Below are 22,365 nucleotides of genomic sequence, written 5' to 3'. Positions count from 1 at the left end.
CCCGGTTCCTTCTTAGGAACCACCCCCAAGGGTGATACCACCAGGTCCGGCATGGGTACCTCCGAGAACGGGCCCGCGATCCTCCCCAAGGACACCTCCTTCCGCAGTTTCTCCGAAACCACTTCGGGATGTAACATGGCAGACCGCAAATTCTTGGCCACCGGGGGGGTCGTCCCCAGGACTGCCGGAATACGAAAACCCACCGCAAACCCCAAACCCAGAATCGCCGCCGCCTCCCTATCCGGATATCGATCGAGAAAAGGACGCAGCCTTTCCAGCCTCACCGGCGTCGTCCCTCTTGTGTGCAGGCTCCCCGGCCCTGCCTTTGCCCTGCTTGAAGCAGCGAGACACCGGGTGGGCGCCTCCACAACCCGAGCACTCGTGCTTGTACTTGCAGCTGCCTGCGAACCTACAACCACCTTCATTATACTGCCAGCAGACTCCCTTCCTTCTAGCGGCCGATTGACCGGAAGCCCCTGGTCCACCGGCCCCCCCCTGAAAAAACTGACTCGTAGTCCTCGCCGATGACATAAGGCGCATCCACAGACTGATATCCTTATGATCCCAGCGAAGAGCAGGTCGAATCGCCCTCCGCTGCCGAAACTGCTCATCATAACGCAGCCAAGCCAATCCCCCGTAGACTCTGTGCGCTTCCCCTATCGCATCCAAGTAGCAAAAAAGAGCAGAACAATGCTCCGGATTCTTTTCCCCTATCACACTCGCGAGAATCGCGAACGCCTGCAGCCAATTCGGGAAGGTCCGAGGAATCAAGCGGTATCGTCTCTTCTCTTCGTCCTCCTTCTTGTTGTCCTCCGGCTTGACCCTATCCAGGTTGAACTTTTCCAGGGGCAGCAGAGAAAATATCTCCACATATTCCCCCTTCCAAATTTTTTCCCTGACCTCCTGTTTCAAATGCGCCCCCAGCGGCCCCTCAAAACACACATACACCTCGCAGCGCGCCGCATCCGCTAACCTGACCAGGTCCTGTTTCTTGCCCGCATCCCCTGCCGCTTCCCCCGCAGGGCCAGCTGGCGCAGCCGGCGCGGCTGCCACCACCTGATCCCCCGTGCCCGGAGCCGCGACCGCAGCCGGCGGGGTCGCCCCCGCTACCACACCCCCAGCCACTGGCGTATCCGCGCACGCAGCCCCCGACCCGCCCACAGGCCCCGCCGCACCCCTGGCACGGTCCCCCGGAGCGGTCCACGCCGACCCCGGACCCGCCCCCCCAGTTTCCAGTCTGCCGACCAGATCCTTGAGGCCCGCCAGGAGGCCCGCTAGCCCCCCATCCGCCGGGACGCGGTCACTCACCCGCCTTGCCAGATGCGGGGCAAACGAGGCAGCCTCCCCTCCGCCGCGGACAACCCCCCCTGCACCCTCCTCCCCCTCACTGCCCGACCCCCCCCAACCAACCCCCCCCAAGGACCCCGGAACAAAATCAGACTTACCGGGCCGCCTGGAAGAAACGCCTCCAGCCGCCGAACCTTCACCGACCACTGACGGAACGCCACTCGGTCCCTCCTCCGCTGATGACGACAGCTCGCCTTCCGACCGGCCCGGGGTAGCCGATCCGTCCCTGGGCGACAGCCGTCCACCGGGCACCGCCTGGGCTGCTGGCAAGGTGCGCTTGGGCCGTCCTCTGCTCCGCCCCGCCGCCGACTTCTTCACCGCCTTCTTCCGGCTGCTCGGCCCTGCTTCCGCTGACGCTGGGAGACAGTGGTGCGGCGGCCGCCGCCCCACTGGAGACATGTCCTCCACCACCGGTGTGTTGTCCGCAGCCGCTGTGTAAGGCCTCCGATGGCGTGGCCCCACCCCCGCAGCAGCTGAGCTACGAGAGGGGCCCGGATCATCCTCACGGCGGAACGCCATGCTGGTGGAGGCCGGCGCCGGACCGGCCACCGGCCTCATGGAGCTGCGCCCCCCCGCCCCAGCATGCCCAGAGACCACCTCAGCCCTCCGGGCTGGCCGTTTTGCGGGCGGCTCGTGGGGGGCAGGGCCAGCGGTCCCCGCATGGCGACTGGGTGGAGCCCTGGGGGAATCAGGGGAGAAGCGGGCCGGCGGGCGGGAACGCCGCGCCCGAGCCGATCCATCCCCCTCCATCCTCGTATGGTCCCGCACCTCGCCGAGGGCCGCCGCCACCTGTTCGTGGAGCCACCGCTCCCCGTTCGCCGCCGCCGCGGCCCGCAGCTGCTGCACAAGATCACCCAGGGAAGACGCCATGCCGCTCGGTGAACTTCCTCAACCAACTGGACGCTGGGGCGTAGCGCGCGCACGCATCCTCGCGCTGGCTCCGCCCCCCCAGCTGTCTCAGCCAATGGTTGCCAGTCCACTTCATTCATGCCAGCCCTGCCCCTATGCTCCGCTCGTGTACGGGCTGTGCTTTAAGGACGTATTCACACTTTAGCATTCCACGAACGTGCGTAAAAGCACACAATTTTGTTTGTGTTTACGAAATGAATTAAAAATACCTGCCGTGCTTGCCTTGACATTCATTGTTATTGGCACCTCAAACGTGGCAAATAAGACTTGTGTTTGTCATGTGAAAAAATGCACGTCAAATACAGCTAAATGTTCAGTTAACCGCTTGTTGACCACTGCATGTACATTTACGTCTGCTGAATGGCACGGCTGTGCAAATGGGCGTACGTCCCTTTGAATTTGCCACCATGCCCCCCCCCCCCACATGCTCCATGAGCGCACCTGCGGGTCCCGCGGACTCCGTGTCCACCAGGTGCCCGCGATCATCTCAAGGAGAGGCAGAACGGGGACATGCGTATGTAAAAAAGGCATTTCCCTGTTCTGCCTTGTGACAGGACAGAGATCTACTGCTCCCTTACCTCAGGAGCAGTGATCGCTGTCTTGTCACTTGTAGCCCAGCCCCCCCACAGTTAGAATCACTCCCTAGGACACACTTAACCCCTTCATCGCCCCGTAGTGGTTAAGCCCTTCCCTGCAAGTGTCATTTACAAAGTAATCAGTGCATTTTTATCGCACTGATCACCAGGGGCGTTGCAAAGGTCTACAAAAGATCTGGGGCTAGAGCCCATAGAAGCGTAGTAAAGAGAGTCATACACTTGGGCGGGCATACACATGTATATACAGTAATATCCCCAGAGAGCCCCCCACTTACATTAGAGTCCCCAGAGAGCCCCCCCACTTACATCAGGGTTCCCAGAGAGCCCCCCCTTGCATCAGGGTCCCCAGAGAGCCCCCCTTGCATCAGGGTCCCCAGAGAGCCCCCCTTTGCATCAGGGTTCCCAGAGAGCACCTCCCTTGCATCAGGGTCCCCAGAGAACCCCTCCTTACATCAGGGTCCCCAGAGAACCCCCTTTACATCAGGGTCCCCAGAGAGCCCCTCCTTGCATCAGGGTCCCCAGAGAGGGTCCCCCTTAAAATCAGGGTACCCAGATAGCCCCCCACTTAAATCAGGGTCCCCAGAGAGCCTCCCCCTTAAATCAGGGTCCCCAGAGAGCCCCCCACTTACATCAGGGTCCCCAGAGAGTATTCCATCCCGTTGTGGACCCCTGCAGAGACTTGGGGCTATGGGCCCCAGATTCGTGGCTATAGCCCCAAAAGCCACCACCTAGCGATGCCACTGCTGATCGCTGTATAAATGACAATGGTCCCAAAATAGTGTCAAAAGCATCCGATGTGTCCGTCATAATGTCACAGTCCCGATAAAAATCACTGATCACCGCCATTACTAATAAAAAAAATAATAATAATAAAAATGGCATAAAACTATCCCCTATTTTGTAGACGCTATAACTTTTGCGCAAACCAATAAATATACGTGTTTTTTTTTACCAACAATATGCAGAAGAATACATATTGGCCTAAATTGAGGAAAAAAATAGTTTTTTTATATATTTTTGGGGATATTTATTATAGCAAAAGGTAAAAAATATAGCTTTTTTTTCAAAATTGTCGCCCTTTTTTGTTTATAGCGCAAAAAATAAAAACCGCAGAGGTGATCAAATACCCCCCAAAAGAAAGCTCTATTTGTGGGAAAAAGGGACATCAATTTTGGTTTGGACGCAACGTCGCCCGACCGCGCAATTGTCAGTTAAAGCAACACAGTGCCGAATCGCAAAAAATGGCCCGGTCATTCAGCAGCCAAATCTTCCGGGGCTGAAGTGGTTAAAAAACACTCAAAGCCTAAAACTCAAAAAGATACATGAGCCACTTTGCAGTGTTTGATGTGCATAGACTAGCCCATTGAAATCAATGGGCCACCCTATGTATGTGGTGCAAAACCAATGCACAAACGCACTAAAGCGCTTGATTTTGCACATGTTGTGCAATGAAACTGTGGTCACCCTTTAACCACTTGTGTACTGAGCACCTTTACACACTTCCTAACCAGGCTGATTTTCAGCTTTCAGGGCTGTCACACTTTGAATGACAATTGCGTGCTCATGCAACACTGGAAATTTGTATCATTTTTTTAAGATACACAGGGCTTTCTTTTAGTGGTATTTAATCACCTCAGTTTTTTGTTTTTGTTTTTTTGACAAACAAAAAAAACGTTGAAAACAAACACAGTTTGTTATAAAATTTAGCAAATAAGTAATTTTTCTCCTTCACTGATGTGCGCTGATGAGGCGGCACTAATGGGCACTGGTAACGCTGCATCTATATGCACCACTAATAGGAGGCACTAATGGGCAATAATAGGCAGCACTGATAGGCAGCACTGATAGGTGGCACCAATGGGCAGCACTGATTGGTACTGATGGGCAACACTGATGGGCACTGATGGGGCTGCAATGATTATATGTGTAAATATCCCCTGTTTGGATTGCCGGTTACTTTGCTGTGACAGTGCGTGAGGAAAGTACTGCCAATAACTGGTAAGTCTGTTTACACTGTGATCAGCTGGGATTGGAAACAGTTGATCTTGTGGTAAAGGGCCATTGTGATTGGCCAGAGGGCATGCAGGGGGCGTGGTTCTGGGAGGGTGTCCACGGACAACAACAGAGCCATGCTGTAGCCGTCTGTCCGCTATAGCACCATAAGGAAGTGGTTAAAGAAGCCATGGTTCCACAAAGTCTGCGATGCAATTGCCGTCTTCCGTCCAACAGAGAGCTTCCATGATGATCCGTTTGGGTATGCCTTTCATGCAGTCTCTATGCTGTATGTTCTTGTATTGAAGCAACTGATGTAAGTTATTGAAATGAGTATATAGTTATTTATCAATGTACTTGATCTTTATTGCACAGTGTGATTGCTTCCCGACTATTTGCCCTGACGAAGGGATGTTGTGTCCTGAAATGCGTCAGGCTGTCTGGACCTCCATGGGAATTCATCATCATTGTTATCAAATTTTATTAGTTTGAAAATTTATATTTTGTATATATGTACATTTTGTTTAATAAAATATATTGTATTTTTGTATTTTGTTGTCATTAAAGTCCCACTTATTATGGGGGGGGTTTCTCCTTTTCTTATTAACTGAACAAGGGATGTTGGCAACTCCTTATTGGTATGGCTGGATGCGCTTTTTCTATGTCTATATATGGTTTCACAAAGGAAGGCGTACATTGGCACTTTATTTAAATCAGGTGACACCTGCTAGATGTGTGCGATTTGTTTCAATACAAATTTTTAAATTCTGATGAAATTTTCGCTATTCGGAGATTTGGAGGAATCGCAATAGGAATGAATTTCAATGTATCCGAAATAAATTATAACCAAGCAATACATTAATTTGTTTCATTCAAAACTGAAATACCGTAATGACATAACGAACGGTCCGAATTGATTTGGATCCATTTCGTTTTCAAGTCTCCAGGGTTTTCACCCTAATGCATTCTATGCATGAAGGCGGAAAAACTTCTGTGCTGCAGCTGCCCCACAGAGCCCCCCCCCCCTTTTTTTTTCTTACCTGAGCCCATCCGTTCCAGTGATGTGCACAAGCCCAGTGACTCCAGCCGATGTCTCCATCCTCATTGGATAGATTGATAGCAGCGGGAGCCATTGGCTCCCGCTGCTTTACATCAAATCCAGTGCCATGGGAGCGGGGCCGAGTCCTGCTGTCTGTGTCAATTGACGCAGCAGCGGGACTCGTGAGCGCACCCGTATGGGTGCCCTAATGGACAGCAGCTCTCCATGGGGGCACCCGATGAAGAGGAGGAGCCAGGAGCGCTGCTGGGGCACCCCAGGAGAAGAGGATCAGGGCTGCTCTGTGCAAAACTCTTGCACAGATCAGGTAAGTATAACATGTTTGTTGTTTAGAAAAAAAAAAAAAAAAAAAACCTTTACAATCACTTTAACATTTTTCATTATTATAATTATTTTTCATTTTTCATTATTATAAAAATGCGCTACATATGAAATGGAAACCAATTGCAATAAATAAAGTAAGGTATAAAAGTGAAATAAGATTATGATTACAATTTATTGTGTTTGGGATGGATGGAGGTGGATTCATCAGAATCTCCGAATCCTAACATAACGAATGAATCAGAAATGTATTTTGTTCCATTCATTATGTTATGATTTTATGATCCGGAGTTTCTGAGGGATTCACCTGCATCCAACCCAAACAAAGTGCATAAGTAATCTACCAAAATAACAAATGAACACGTTAAAACGAATATAGCCAATCTTCCAAAATAGCTTCCGAAATACGAATTGATTCAGAAAAACAAATATATGATATAAAACAAATTGCGAACATGAATCATTCTAATGCCCCATACACACGTTCGGACATTCCGACCACACAAAATCCGTCAGATTTTTTCCGACGGATTTTGGCTAAAACTTGTGTTGCATACACACGGTCGCACAAAGTTGTTGTAAAATCCGATCGTTCCGAACAAAGTGACCTTCAAATGTATGACGGGACTACGTAGAGACCATTAGCCAATAGCTTTTGTCTCCAAATTTTTTCTGAGCATGCGTGGCACTTTGTGCATCGGAATTCTCTAAATATGATCGGAGAAAGTCAGATCGGATTTTGTTGTCGGAAAATTTTAGATCCAGCTCTCAAATTTTTTCATTATGTGATACCCCATACACACGGTCGGAAATTCCGACGGAAAAAGTCCGATGGAGCCCGCACACAATCGTATTTTCTGCCAACATAATTCAACATAATTCCGTCGGAATTTCCGACCGTGTGTATGGGGTATCACATAACGAATATGATGAAACAAAATGATTACCTTAAATGCTCTTATAGTGCAGCGCTGCTAAATATCATGTGAATTATACTTCATAAATTCAAATAACAATGATAATACAGTATGTGCAAAAATTCATAATACCAGTCAGTATATAAGTGATAAGTGAGATTAGTAAAATAAACTCAGATGGTAATCTTTACTTTCACTGCGCTACAGACTCTCTCCTCTACTTCAGACCAATTCTGAGCTCTCTCTACTCAGCAACCTCCCGGGTGATTCCAATGGATTAAGATATGGGTGGCACAGTGGTGTAGTGGTTAGCACTTTCACCTCACAGTAAGAAGGGTCACTGGTTCAATTCCCAACCATGACACTACCTGCCTGGAGTTTGCATGTTCTCCCTGTGTCTGCGTGGGTTTCCTCCGGGTACTCCGGTTTCCTCCCACACTCCAAAGACATGCAGGTAGGTTAATTGGCTTCTGTCCAAAATTGGCCCTAGTATATGAATGGGGACCTTGGATTGTGGGCTCCTTGAGGGTAGGGACCAATGTGAGTGTGCAATGTGCAGGGATAGGGACAAGTAGACACTCACTCAGGTTGAACTGGATGGACCGGTGTCTTCATTCAACCTTACTATGTAAGATAATTACTGTATTTTCCGGCGTATAAGACGACCTTTTACATGTAAAAAAATTGGCCAAAAAGCAGGGGTCGTCTTATACGCCGGGTCAGCCCCTCGGATGCCGGCTGGGTGTTCGGTAATACTGTATGTAGCTTGGGCTACATACAGTATATACCGCTGAGCCAATCCTGGTGAGCGATGTATTCAAATGAATACAAAGCCTGCTCGGATTGGAGTAACGACCTCTGCCAATCCGAGCAGGCTACTCTGTAGCCTGCTCTGATTGGCTTGGAGAGTCAGAGCGGCGCGGGCTGATGATGTTACAGCCTCTGCCAATCCAAGCAGGCTTTGTATTCATTAATAGAATACATTGTTTGCCGTGATTGGCTCCAGCAAATGCAGGAAGAAGGAAGAATGAAGCCTCGGAAGCCTCGAAAGCCAGGTCTTCTTATACGGTAAGTACAGTTTTAAAAGCGTTTTTGTCCTGTAAGATTAGGGGGTCGTCTTATATGCCGGGTCGCCTTATACACCGGCAAATACGGTATCTCTCCTGCATAGATCTCCACTACTTTCTCCTTCCTCTACTCCAGGGATACCACTCGGTGACATCTCTCTATACACAGCTCCAGTGTCATGTAATCACAAACAAAGGCTACATAATGCTGTCTGTTTATTAAATGTGCCCCAAAAAAACACACTTACAAGATAAGCCAATAAAAACTTGCATATACAAAGTGGTCTGTTAAGTCCGCTCACTCACCATGGTGGCTGTGTGATGTCCCAGGCTCATTTCCTCCCCTCTATACACGTATTGCCCTCTGATTGGGCTTCCTCAGTAGATCTGAGGAAGCCCAATCAGAGGGCGATATGCAAATAGAGGGCATCACCCAGCCACCGTAGGGAGCGAGCGGACTTAGACCACGTTGTATGTGCAAGTTTTTATTGAGTACCTTGTAAGTGCGTTTTTTGGTAGCAATTTTAATAAATATAGAAACAGAGAGCACTATGTAGCCTTTGCTTGTGATTACATGACACTGGAGCCGTGTATAGAGAGGTGTCACTGAGTGATATCCCTGGAGTGGAGGAAGGAGAAAGTAGTGGAGATCTATGCAGGAGAGATCATTATCTTAATCCATTGGATTCCCCCGGGAGGTTGCTGAGTAGAGAGTTTTGATGCTGAGCAGCTGCTGTGAAGTAGAAGAGAGAGACTGTAGTGGCGTGAAAGTAAAGATTACTATCTGAGTTTAACTTGCTGATTTTTGAGGTGAGCAGGTTTCATAGTTTCATAGTTAGTAAGGTTGAATAAAGACACCAGTCCATCCAGTTCAACAATTGTCCCTATCGCTGTACATTACACACTCACATCGGTCCCTACCCTCAAGGAGCCCACAATCCAAGATCCCCATTCATATACTAGGGCCAATTTTGGACAGAAGCCAATTAACCTACCTGCATGTCTTTGGTTTGTGGGAGGAAACTGAGGTACCCGGAGGAAACCCACGCAGGCACAGGGAGAACATGCAAACTCCAGGCAGGTAGTGTCATGGTTGGGATTTGAACCAGTGACCCTTCTTACTGCTAGGTGAGAGTGCTAACCAATACACCACTGTGCCGCCCCATAACGGCTGGTGACGGCATGCACAATTTAGCATTGTCTACAGAGAACGGAGGAGCAATGATCAAGAATTTATATATATGTATATATATAAGTTTACATACCCTGGCAGAATTTATGATTTCTTGGCCATTTTTTCAGAGAATATGAATGATAACACAAAAACTTTTCTCAGATTGCCATCTGAGTTTATCTTACTCATTTGAGCAGGGATAACATCCAGTGACAGTGTGCAAAATTATACCTAAAGAGAATGGAGGAGCACTGTGGTGGTTTATACATGAATTCACAACAATCAAGAATATATATATATATATATATATATATATTCCATTTTCATTTTATATATAATATATATATATATATATATATATATTCACATTCAATTATATATATATATATATATATATATATATATATATATATGTATATATATATATATATATATTCACATTCAATTATATATATATATATATACATATATATATATATATATATATATATATATATATATATATATACACATATATTTATATATATATATGAACTATATTGAATATAAGATTCTGATTTATTGTTTATATACTGACTGGTTTTAAGAATTTTTGCACATATTTTCATTTATTAGAATTTATGAAATATAATTCACATATTATTTAACAGTGCTGTACTATAAGAGCATTTATTTTCCTTGTGTGGTAAGGTGGATTCACTGAGAGTGTTACAGCAGCTGCGGATAATTAGTAACCATTTGCACAAGATTGTATAATATTCAGCACTTAGCACTTTAAAGCGGCGTTCCACCCAAAAATGGAACTTCCACTTTTCAGAATCCTCCCCCTCTCCGGTGTCACATTTGGCACCTTTCGGGGGGGAGGGGGAGCAGATACCTGTCTAATACAGGTATATTTCTCCCACTTCTGGGCATAGATACCCATGCCACCAGCGGGAATCTACACCACTTCCCCCCCCCCCCGCGCTGCCTTCTGGGAGACACACAGGTCGCAGGAGACAGCAGGGACCAGTGGGGACGCGCAACGCAAGTCGCGCATGAGCACTAGGGAACCACGAAGTGAAGCCGCAGGGCTTCACTTACTGATTCCCTTACCAAAGATGGGGACAGATCGGCTTCGGGTGCTGACATCGCAGGCACCCTGGACAGGTAAGTGTCCATATTTTAAAAGTCAACAGTTAGGGGTGGCACTGATTGTTACATACACTCAATATTAGAAATGATTAACTTAACAAATAAATCCAAAATTGAAACAAATGTTTCCGTCGTGTACATCATTCTACCTTTTTGAATTGTGAGATTCTGTATTTAATATAATTGTTTTAAAGACACAGTTGTCATCTACAGTAAGATGCAAATGAACACGCTATGCAATATCGGCAATATGATGAAAAGGTGGGTCAACCGATAATTATATGAGCATATTTCTGTAGACATTTGCTCCTGGGATGAGAGGCATTGCTCAGTTTGACCTCCAACACCCCTGTGTGTGCCATTTGGCTTTGTACATGGCTGTCGACAATTCACATTGTTTAGTGATGGGGCTGAATAAACACACACACACACATGCCATTATATACCAGAACTGACTACACACTATTTTTAATTCAATTGTTTGTTTAGCAACAGAGTGTTGTACTGGGCCTGGAGAACAAATGTAACAAGCTTCAAAAGCTTCCATTTTTTTTTTTTTTATGAGCTAGCCAATAAATGGCATAATGTAATACAAAATGTCTATTAGACAAAAAAAACACCTATTTAAAAGCATGTATAAGGGAAAAAAAACATTTTTCAAAAAAAATCCACTTTCAGCCATTCAATGCAGTCAGAACATATGAGCTCTGATTTGTTTATAAGTTTTTTTTAGATACATTCAATAATTGCCTCAATAAAACAGCATGCCAGGGTATAGTAAGCTATCTTGATATCATATTCACAAAACATTTCAATCTTTCAAAATGTAACAGCTAAAAAAACATGTCATGTGGCTGTATACATTTGGCCTGGATGTGCAATTGGTAGAAAGGACACGGGGAACATTTGGAACAGGAACCTATGGAAAATCTTTTTCTTCAGTTTTCTAAGGCTACTACCTAAGGCTCGGTTCACGCAGGGGCGGCACGACTTGCAGTGCGACTCACAGACGCGACCTGCAAACGACTTCAGCGGCAACTTGCAAAACGACTTCTGTATAGAAGTCAATGCAAGTCGCCTGAAGTCGCCCCAAAAGTAGTACAGGAACCTTTTTTTAAGTCGGAGCGACTTGAGTCGCTCCTATTAGAACGGTTCCATAGTACAGAACAGAGCGCGACTTGTCAGGCGGCGAAGTCGCCTGGACAAGTCGCCCCTGTGTGAACCGAGCCTAAATGTAGCACATAATAGTCCATGATAACATTACTACTGTAGAGCCTGTAGTACATGGGAAAGCTCACTACAAAATCTGCTACAATTCGAATTCTCAATGTCTTAATTGTTATGTCGATTATATACTCTGATCATCCATAACTTTATAATCACCCATCTAATATTGAGTAAGTCCCCCTCTTGCCTCCAAAACAGCCCTGACCTGTCCAGGCATGAAGGCTACTAGACTCACCCCTCACATTTTTGTTAATTTTTTATTATATCTTTTCATGTGACAACACTGAAGAAATTACACTTTGCTACAATGTAAAGTAGTGAGTGTACAGCTTGTATAACAGTGTAAATTTGCTGTTACCTCGAAATAACTCAACACACAGTCACTAATGCCTAAACCGCTGGCAACAAAAGTGAGTACACCCCTAAGTGAAAATGTCCAAATTAGGCCCAATTACCCATTTTCCCTCCCCAGCGTCATGTGACTCGTTAGTGTTACAAGGTCTCAGGTGTGAATTTGGAGCAGGTGTGTTAAATTTGGTGTTATCACTCTCACATTCTCATACTGGTCACTGGAAGTTCAACATGGCACCTCATGGCAAAGAACTCTCTGAGGATCTGAAAAAAATTATTGTTGCTCTACATAAAGCTGGCCTAGGCTATAAAATGATTGCCAAGACCCTGAAACTGAGCTGCAGCACGGTGGCCAAGACCATACAGCGGTTTAACAGGACAGGTTCCACTCAGAACAGGCCTCACCATGGTCAACCAAAGTAGTTGAGTGCACGTACTCAGCATCATATCCAGAGGTTGTCTTTGGGAATTAGACGTATGAGTGCTGCCAGCATTGCTGTAGAGGTTGAAGGGGTGGGGTGTCAGCCTGTCAGTGCTCAGACCCTATGCCACACAATCAAATTGGTCTGCATGGCTGTCATCCCAGAAGGAAGCCTCTTCTAAAGATGATGCATAAGAAACAGTTTGCTGAAGACAAGCAGACTAAGGGCATGGATTACTGATACTATGTCCTGTGGTCTGATGAGACCAAGATAAACGTATTTGGTTCAGATGGTATCAAGCGTGTGTGGCGGCAACCAGGTGAGGAGTACAAAGACTGTGTGTCTACAAGTGTCTGGCCTACAGTCAAGTATGGTGGTGGGAGTGCCATGGTCTGGGGCTGCATGAGTGCTGCCAGCATTGGGGAGCCACAGTTCATTGAGGGAACCATTAATGCCAACATGTACTGTGACATACTGAAGCAGAGCATGATCCCATCCCTTTCGGAGACTGGGCCACAGGGCAGTATTCCAACATAACGACCCCAAACACACCTCCAAGATGACCACTGCCTTGCTAAAGAATCTGAGGGTAAAGGTGATGAACTGGCCAAGCACTTCTCCAGACCTAAACCCTATTGAGCATCTGTGGGGTTTACTCAAATGGAAGGTGGAGGAGCGCACGGTCTCTAACATCCACCAGCTCCGTGATGTTGTCATGGAGGAGTGGAAGAGAACCTTTGAAGCTCTGGTGAACTCCATGCCCAAGAGGGTTAAGGCAGTGCTGGAAAATAATGGTGGGCACACAAAATATTGACACATTGGGCCCAATTTGGACATTTTCACTTAGGGGTGTACTCATTTTTTATGCAAGAGGTTTAAACATTAATGGCTGTGTGTTGAGTTATTTTGAGGGGACAGCAAATCTGCACTGTTATACAAGCTGTACACTCACTACTTTACATTGTAGCGAAGTGGAATTTCTTCACTGTTGTCACATGAAACGTTAGAATAAAATATTTACAAAAATGTGAGGGGTGTACTCACTTTTGTTAGATACTGTACATGCCTATTGATCCACATTATTTTGTTCATCTTTGACTCTGTCAACATTGACATATAATCATACAAAGATTTATATCTGGGCTGTCTTCTGAAGAAGTGGGCGCTGCCTCATAAAACTCATAGAGAGCTTTAAGCCTTCATTAATTGTTTTTTACACCCCTAACTAATCATGGGTGTTACAATGTATTTACTTGTCTGATATGTGGATATTGATGATAGAAACCGAGCAATATTAATGTTTTTTGTTAGTCCTTTTAAACATTTTTTACATTTTTAATGTATTGTTGGATCGTTCTTTAGCACCACTCACAAAAGTACAATGGTGAAAGTTACTTTTTGGCTTTTTATGTATTATGTTAATCAATATAGTCATTTTTGTCCTGCCTTTTTTGTTTTGTTTTTGTTTTTTAATTTTGCTAATAAGCAAACTGGAAACGATTATTGCTATCCTTCTATTCTGGAAATTTTTTTTAATTATTTAATGGGATTTAGTGAAAAATACAATAAAAAAAGATATAGAAATCAGTTTAACCGCGTGCCGACCAGTCGCCGCAGTTGTACTGCGACAACATGGCTCGGCTGCGTGAATTGCCGCCATGTTGCGTCGGTAACATATTTGGCCACTAGGGGGTGCGCGCGCCCCCCCTGCTCACCCACGGAGGCGTTGCGAGTGTCTGGCGGTCACGATTACCGCTGGGCTCCCACGATCACTCGGGGCACAACGAGAACTGGGATCTGTGTGTGTAGACACACAGTTTCCCGGTTCTCTGTGTGGAAAACAGACAGATCGTCTGTTCATACAGAGTATGACTAGCAAACTGTCATCTCACCTGCATAGCCCTCTCCCCCCTTCAGTTAGAACACACAATAGGGAACACATTAACCCCTTGATTGCCCCTAGTAGTTAACCCCTTCACTGCCAGGGACATTTTTACAGTAATCAATGCATTTTTATAGCACTGATCGCTGTAAAAATGCCAATGGTCCCAAAAATGTGTCAAAATTGTCCCACGTGTCCGCCATAATGTCGCAGTCCTGATAAAAATCGCAGGTCACCACCATTACTAGTATAAAAAAAAAAATATTATTTATATTATTATTATTATTGTATTCTAATTTTCTCCATCAGCTCATCCCCCCACAGTTATTACCTTTTGTTTCAACTTGACCCTCCCTTCTAGATTGTAAGCTCTAATGAGCGGGGCCCTCTGATCCCTACTGTATTGATTTGTATTGTAAGTGTACTGTCTGCCCTCATATTGTAAAGCGCTGCGCAAACTGTTGGCGCCATATAAATCCTGAATAATAATAATAATAAAAATGCCATAAAACTATCCCCAATTTTGTAGACGCTATAACTTTTGTGAAAACCAATCAATATACGCTTATTGCAATTTTTTTTACCAAAAATAAGTAGGAGAATACATATCGGTCTAAATGGATAAAAAAAAAATAGTTATAAGGATATAATAGTAAATAGTAAATAAGGATATTTATTATAGCATAAAGTAAAAAAATAATGCGTTAATTTTTCAAAATGGTTGCTTTTTTTGTTTATAGCGAAAAAAAAAAAAAACGCAGGGGTGATCAAATACCACAAAAAGAAAGCTCTAGTTGTGGGAAAAAAAAGGACGTCAATTTTGTTTGGGTACAATGTCACACGACCGCGCAATTGTCAGTTAAAGCGACGCAGTGCCGAATCGGAAAAAAGTGATCTGGTCAGGAATGGGGTGAAATCTTCCAGGCATGAAGCGGTTAAATAAGACAATATCCCTACAGTGTTGAGACCCTCTGCTTTTTGTACAGTATATAGAGCTTCTCCGGCAAACAAGTGGTCTTGATTTTAACACCAAGGGGTGTTATATGACGCTTCTCAAGAGCTTTCAATGGGATGCAGTTTGCTCTGTTCACACACATAGAATAATGATCCATCACAGGATAACTATTAAAGCCGATGTAGGACAGAAGAAACAATGGCAGATCTGACACCTCTTTAATTTACTAAAGGACTATTTCTAAATTAAAAGTTAAATAAACAGCATAATGAGAGAAAATGTAACGTGTGCAATTTAATTAGGAGTGCCTAGGTGTGATAATAGAGACGCTATGAAAATAATACTTCACTATTAGATACTATCGACTTTTGTGAGAAGAGTGATATAAGTGGAATGTAAATCATTTTTAAGCTGGGAGTTTATGGGCTTGATTATCTAATAGAGATGTGCCGTCTCCATAGACTGAGGCTCACCTGAAATTCTTCTTATAATGATATTATAAAACATTACATAATGTAGCTCTGGAACTAAGACAACACTCTATGCTTTTGGTAGTGGCCCTGATACATTTTTTTTTCCTGTTCATATATTCAAAGTTTTTTAATTTTTATAAAGGGGTGGGCAGGAGGGCACTGTGGTATCATGTGAGGTGAGGGGCACCACGGGGAGATTAGAGGGAGGGGATTTGTGTTGGAAGGGGGAATTTGATAGGCTGCAGGGGATACGTATTGTTTATGGAGGGGAATTGGGAGGGGGGGTGCTATGAGTGGTGATTTGGGGGCATTTATGTTGGGAGGGGGATAGGGGGAAGAAGAGTTGTGTTAGGTGGGAGGATTTGGTGGCAGTATGCGCTGGGAGTGGGAGATTTGAAATGGGGGGAGAAGACGTGTACTAGGATGGGGAATTTTAGGGGTAGAGGATTTGTGCTAAGAGGGGTGCATTTTTTGGGGGGGATTTGGAGGATGGGGGGCAAAGTTGTGTGCTGATATTTGCTGACACATATGTTTATACATCTGGGGGGGGGCACAGTTTGGCATAATAGCCTTGGGCTCTAGATGACCTTGTCCTGGCACTGACAGTGGCCATAAGAGCTTGCCAACAGAGAATAAAAGAACAGTACCTCAATCAACGAAAATCAGAAGTGAAAAATTCAGGCCAGCGGAGCATCTCTGGATACAATATTAAGGAAGAAAAGTCAGTTATGGGTGAGGTTGCTCCCAACTGATAGTATCCAATTATTGTTAAGTAATACAACAATGGGGTTGGAACCAAGCAGAGACATAGACCCATCATGCAATATAGTGTAATATAGCCTGGATTCCAAGGGCCCTAGGTATAAGGGCAAGAATCAAGGGAGAGGAAGAGAAAGAGGGAATGGGGAAGATGAGGAGGATCCTGGGGAGTCTATAGAACCCAAACTCTGAAAAGGATGGACAGTATTCCAGGTGGAACATGTGGTGGATCATCATGGGAGTAGTAAGGAATCATCAAATTGGCCCTGATACTTTTTTTTTCCATTTGCGCTAATATTCACATTTTCAGGTCAAAGCTTTGGGGTTTACCCCTTCTTCTAAAGTCCAAGCAGTACTGTTTGGACCTTAAAATAAGGGGGATCCAGCCCGAGAGCTTGTTCTGAAAATTTCAATGTTAGTGCAATGTTCATTTTTGTTATTAGTGCACTAATAGTGGCCAAGTATTCTTTAAGATATGTACACACAGGCATTGGATGGTCAAACAAGGCATTTTTATGTTTGATGGGATGGAATATCAAGCCAATATCAGTAAACCGGTGCTATGGTGCCAATGTAGAAAAAAATTTACTTAAAGTGGTTGTAAAAGCTAAAGATTCTCTGCATTAAGGTAAAAAACCTTTTATGTGCAGCTCCCTCCATGCTCCCCTCAAATACATACCTGAGCCTGATATCGATCCAGCACTGTGCCCAAGATCAACAGTGCTGCTCTCTCTCTCCCTCCTCATTCTGCTGTCAATCAAATTCATTGATAAGAGAGCAGGGGGTGGGGCTGAGTTGCACTGTGCGTGTCAATAGATGCACACAGTGCAGCTTAGGACAAGCCTGCACGAGTGCTTCCATAGCAAGCAGCTTGCTGTGGGGGTACTCGGAAGGCAGGAGGAGCCAGAAGCACCCGTGGAAGTCCCTAGAAACGGAGGACCCGGGCTGCTTTGTGCAAAACCATTGCACATACCAGGTAAGTATGATATGTTTGTTATTTTTAAAAAACAATAAAGAAATCTTTACAATCACTTTAATTCTGCCACCAGATTAGTTATCTGATCTTAAAGTTTAAAGCTGGCCATACATGACTAGATCTTGTTCAAACAGATTCCTCCATTCATGCTATGCATTGATGAACAAATCCGCAGTGTTGGCTATAGTATTCTGACAGCCAATGCCAGCAACTGTCAGAATACCTGAACAGGGGCTGCATCTGATTGGGGGCAGTCGCTGTTTGGCAAACAATTTTCCACCCCAGATTTTTCAATCAAATGATGTCAGGTAGGAAGGTGCCAGCTGAGCCTCCTGCAAGGTACTCATGTGGATGACCAGGCATTTAATCCCCGCATCTGCCGCTTGCTTCACCTGAATCCCCCTTCCCCCAAAGGACATCCTTTCAGGACTGAGTGGCACTCAAGTAATGATGCCTTTCCTCAAGTACTATGGGCCCGGTTGTGAGATGCTGTGCCCACTATGGGCACATGTAAATGCAGGCTGGGTTCACAGGAAACAGACAGAATGATATGACTCTCATTCTGCTGTAAAGGACCGCTGATGCTGGATGGACAGTGGAGGAACCTGGGAACAGCACTGGAATGTGGAGAGGGTAAGTAGAACATTATTATTTTGTTAACACTACAGACAGGGAAATAAAAATTAAAAAAAATATATTGAAACTGGAGTTCCATCATTGTAGTTATTGATTCCACATGCCATGGTGTGTTAAATCAGTGGGGTGGATTCACAATATAGAATGTGATTGTCCACTTAGCTTAGTGCTCACTTTTCTATACCCAAGGGCAATGGTCGCCAAACTGCACCCCGCGGGCCAGTTGTGGCCCTTTACTTACCTTTATTCGGCCCTTAGGGTACTGTTCCTCCCACTGATATGAAGCACTAATCCTTCCACTCTCACCAATGAAGAGGCACCATTACTCCCACTGACACCCACATTGGGGCATTATTTCTTCTGTGAAAACCAATGATTGGCCACTATTCCTTCCACTGACACTAAGCCCCCGTACACACGGTCGGAGAATCCGTCAGAATGTGTCCTATCGGACCATGTTGTCAGATAATCTGACTGTGTGTGGTATGCATCGGACTGTTTCTGTCAGAATATCCGTCGGACCAAATTTTCCAACTTGTTGGAAATATTTTCCGACCAACTGGTTCGATTGGACATACTCCGATCATGTGTAGAGAATTCCGATCGGACAAAGTGCCACGCATGCTCAGATCAAATTTCTACATCAAAGCTATTGGCTACTAGCATGAACGTAGTCCCATCTTAAAGAAATTACGTCATCACGTTCTGAAAGATCAGATTTTTCGACAACTTTGTCCAACCGTGTGTATGCAACAGTTTCGGACACAATCCGAAGGACAAAATCCGAGGGACAAAATCCAACGGATTTGGTTGGCAGAATGTCCGACCGTGTGTATGGGGGCTAATGATGAGAAATCATTCCTCCCACTAAGACCACAGGTGCTATGTCATTTTTACTCCCACTGACCATCAAGGCATGGTCTAGTCCCACTGATTCTGGGGAATTTTCTACTCTCACTGACTACAGCCCAGCCCCCTAAAGTCTGAAGGACAGTAAATTGGCCCTTTGTTTCGAAAAGTTTGGTGTCTCCTATCCAAGGGAATACTACATTTAAAAAGAAAATAAGATTTTGGTGTTGAGTTACTAAAGGCAAATATACCGTACTGTTAACTTTACAAGGGACCTTGCACTTTGAATTATCCCCAGATCTTAGTGCAGAGGTCTTCAAACTTCCTGAACTAAGGGCCAGGGTCAGACTTCAGGTGGGCTGGATTGTGGTCAGTGGAGGTAGAAAATACCCTGGATTCAGTGGGAATAAACAATACCTTAGACGTTGTGGTTAGTGGGAGTAAAGAAATTTCATAGCACCTTTGATCAGTAGAAGGAATAGTGCCCTGGCATTGATATCAGGCTGGAAAAATAGCGCCCCATCATTTGAAATATATGCCCACACTTGGGGGTTGATTTACTAAAACTGGAGTGCGCAAAATCTGGTGCAGCTCTGCATAGAAACCAATGAGCTTCCAGGTTTGGTTGCCAAAGTTTCGTTGAACAAGCTGAAGTTAGAAGCTGATTGGCTACCATGCACAGCTGCACCAGATTCTGAGTGCTCCAGTTTTAGAAAATCTCCCTCTTGATGTCAGTGGGAAGAATAGTTCCCAAAGGGCCAAGGCTAGCAAAGGGTCGCATTTTGGAGATCACTGGCTTGGTGAATAAGGGGAAGCTCTGGTGACTACCATCATTCAATTACGTGCGAGCAAAAACTCAGTTTTTATTTTTATTTTCCATGTATGTGATTGGTTATACTTTTCACTACTTTCATTTAGCACTGGGGAAAATTCCAATGCAAAGTGTGACTTCCCATGCAAATTGAACAGCCTATTTACCTTTAGGCTTGCGTCATGTAAACATGCCCATTTTCACACTGGTTTTGCACGTTTTTGTTTCATTTATTCATTCATTCAAATGGCCTGCTCTACACACAACAAACATGCACAAAGAACCTCCGATATTTTTTTTGGTGTTGGGCTTTGCGTGCTTTTTAACTGTGCACTTTGACAAGTTTGTGGCACATTTTGATATGCACAAAAATGCACATCTGTTTGTCGTGCCAATGACAATGAATGGCACCATGAGCACAACACACATTTTTCATGCGTTCTGGGAGGCACGTTCATGGAACACTCAGGTGTCAGTGGAGCCTTAGTAAATCAATGGCACTGACTTTACATGAGTGAATGAATTAGGTGAATGTACTTTATTTAATTTGCTCAGTGAACATTTGTTACTACTATGGTAAACTAACACAAATTAATAAAACATAAAAATATACTATATATATATATATATATATATATATATATATATATATATATATATATATATATTATACAGTATATATACACACACATTTATTGCTATGTTTATGCATACATATATATATATACTGTATTGCTACACTTAAAATGTATTGAAAAATATAAATAATATATGCAAACATACAAGTATAAGATTCCATATGTGTGTACATATATATATATATATATATATATATATATATATATATATATACATACTTGTATATTTGTATATATTATTTCTATTTTTCAATAGATTTTGAGTGCAGCAATCCTCAACTCTTTTCTTTTAGTGCTGTTCACCACACATGTATCGTATCGTATCATATATATATATATATATATATATATACACATGCATACATACATACATACATACACACACACACATATATATATATATATATATATATATATATATATTTTTTTTACACGCAGTTTATGTTTTAGCAATTTGGATTAGTTCATGGAACCTCAAACAGATGTGCATTTTTGTGCACATCAAAATGTGTGACAAACTCGTCAAAGTGCACAGTTAAAAGATGCACAAAGCCCAACATCCAAAAAGATATAGGAGCTTCTTTGGCACATTTGTTGTGGGTAGAGCAGGTGATTTGAATAAATGAATTTGAATGTGTGCATCACGATATTCAAAAATATTGTGAAAAAGGGCATGTTCACATGACGCGAGCCTAATGACGTGTACACACGACCGGACTTTTTGACAGCGAAGGTCAGACAACACGAATCCGCCAGACAATTCGATCGTGTGTGGGCTTCATCGGACCTTTGCTGTCTAAAAATCAGACGGACTTTAGATTTAGATCATGTTTCAAATCTTTCTGACAGACTCGGGTCCGGTCGAAAAATCCGTTCATCTGTATGCTAGTCTGACGGACGAAAACCGATGCTAGGGCAGTTATTGGCTACTGGCTATGAACTTCCTTAATCTAGTCCGGTCGTACGTCATCATGTTCAAATCCGTCGGACTTTGGTGTGATTGTGTGTGGCCAAGTCCGTTCGCTCAGAAAGTCTGTCGGAACTCTGCTGAAAAGTCTGTCAGGATTACTGCCGGAACTAGTCTGCCGCAAAGTCCGGTCGTGTGTACGCGGCATAAGGGTAAATAGGCTGTCCCTTTTGCATGGGAAGTCACATATATACACATACATATATACATTGTATATATATATATATATATATATACACTAGGATTATTAGGTTATTGTAGGTGTTTTACTGCAATTAAACGGTTATTATGTGATCATCATTATTAGCGTTATTAGGTTGTTCATGGGGGTCGGGAAATTATCAACCCTCTCTCTCAAGAAGGATGTGGGAATATTGCAGTCAGTGAACTTCTACGTCTCAATACTTCAATCTAATGTATGATGATGCGTGAGTTCTATTGTTTAGCCAAATGCCGGGATTTTGGGTAGGGATGCCGCTTACAACATACAAAGGATTTCAGCTCTATTGAGGGTTAATTCCTGGTTCAGTCTACAATGAACATTCTAACAGGTGGTCACATGGAAATCTAGGAAGCATGCACTTATGTTTACAAAGACTGAATATTTTGGGTGCATACCAATTTCAAGTCTATTAATATATGTCTCTGAAGACCACATCTCCTGGTTACAAGCCACAATCCATGCCTGATTGCATCGTTGATGGGTTGTAAAAGCTATGAATGAAATACACCATGCTTTGTCGTAATATGCAGTACTGCAAAGTCAATGATTAACCAGTGAGGTGTATGCCACCCTATGTATAATCAGTAATATGTTCCCAGAACCAAGGCAAGAACTGGTAACCTCAAGAGCTTGCAATCATGTGCACACACGTTAGAGCTGAAAAAGTCATGCTTATATTAAC

The 22,365-nt window shown here is 44.1% G+C and overlaps 1 protein-coding gene across 1 annotated transcript in view; it reads right to left on the bottom strand.

Moving 5' to 3' along the window:
- Positions 1-22,365, bottom strand: part of AGBL1 (AGBL carboxypeptidase 1) — a 1,055,086-nt gene that overhangs the window by 1,032,238 nt on the left and 483 nt on the right. The window lies entirely within an intron of this gene.

Source organism: Lithobates pipiens, unplaced genomic scaffold, assembly GCF_037356315.1.
Source record: "Lithobates pipiens isolate NorthernLeopardFrog02 unplaced genomic scaffold, aLitPip1_a1.2 Scaffold_8, whole genome shotgun sequence".
NCBI lineage: Eukaryota > Metazoa > Chordata > Amphibia > Anura > Ranidae > Lithobates > Lithobates pipiens.
Note: the sequence above shows the minus strand (reverse complement) of the source record. Positions and strands in the feature narration are given on the sequence as shown.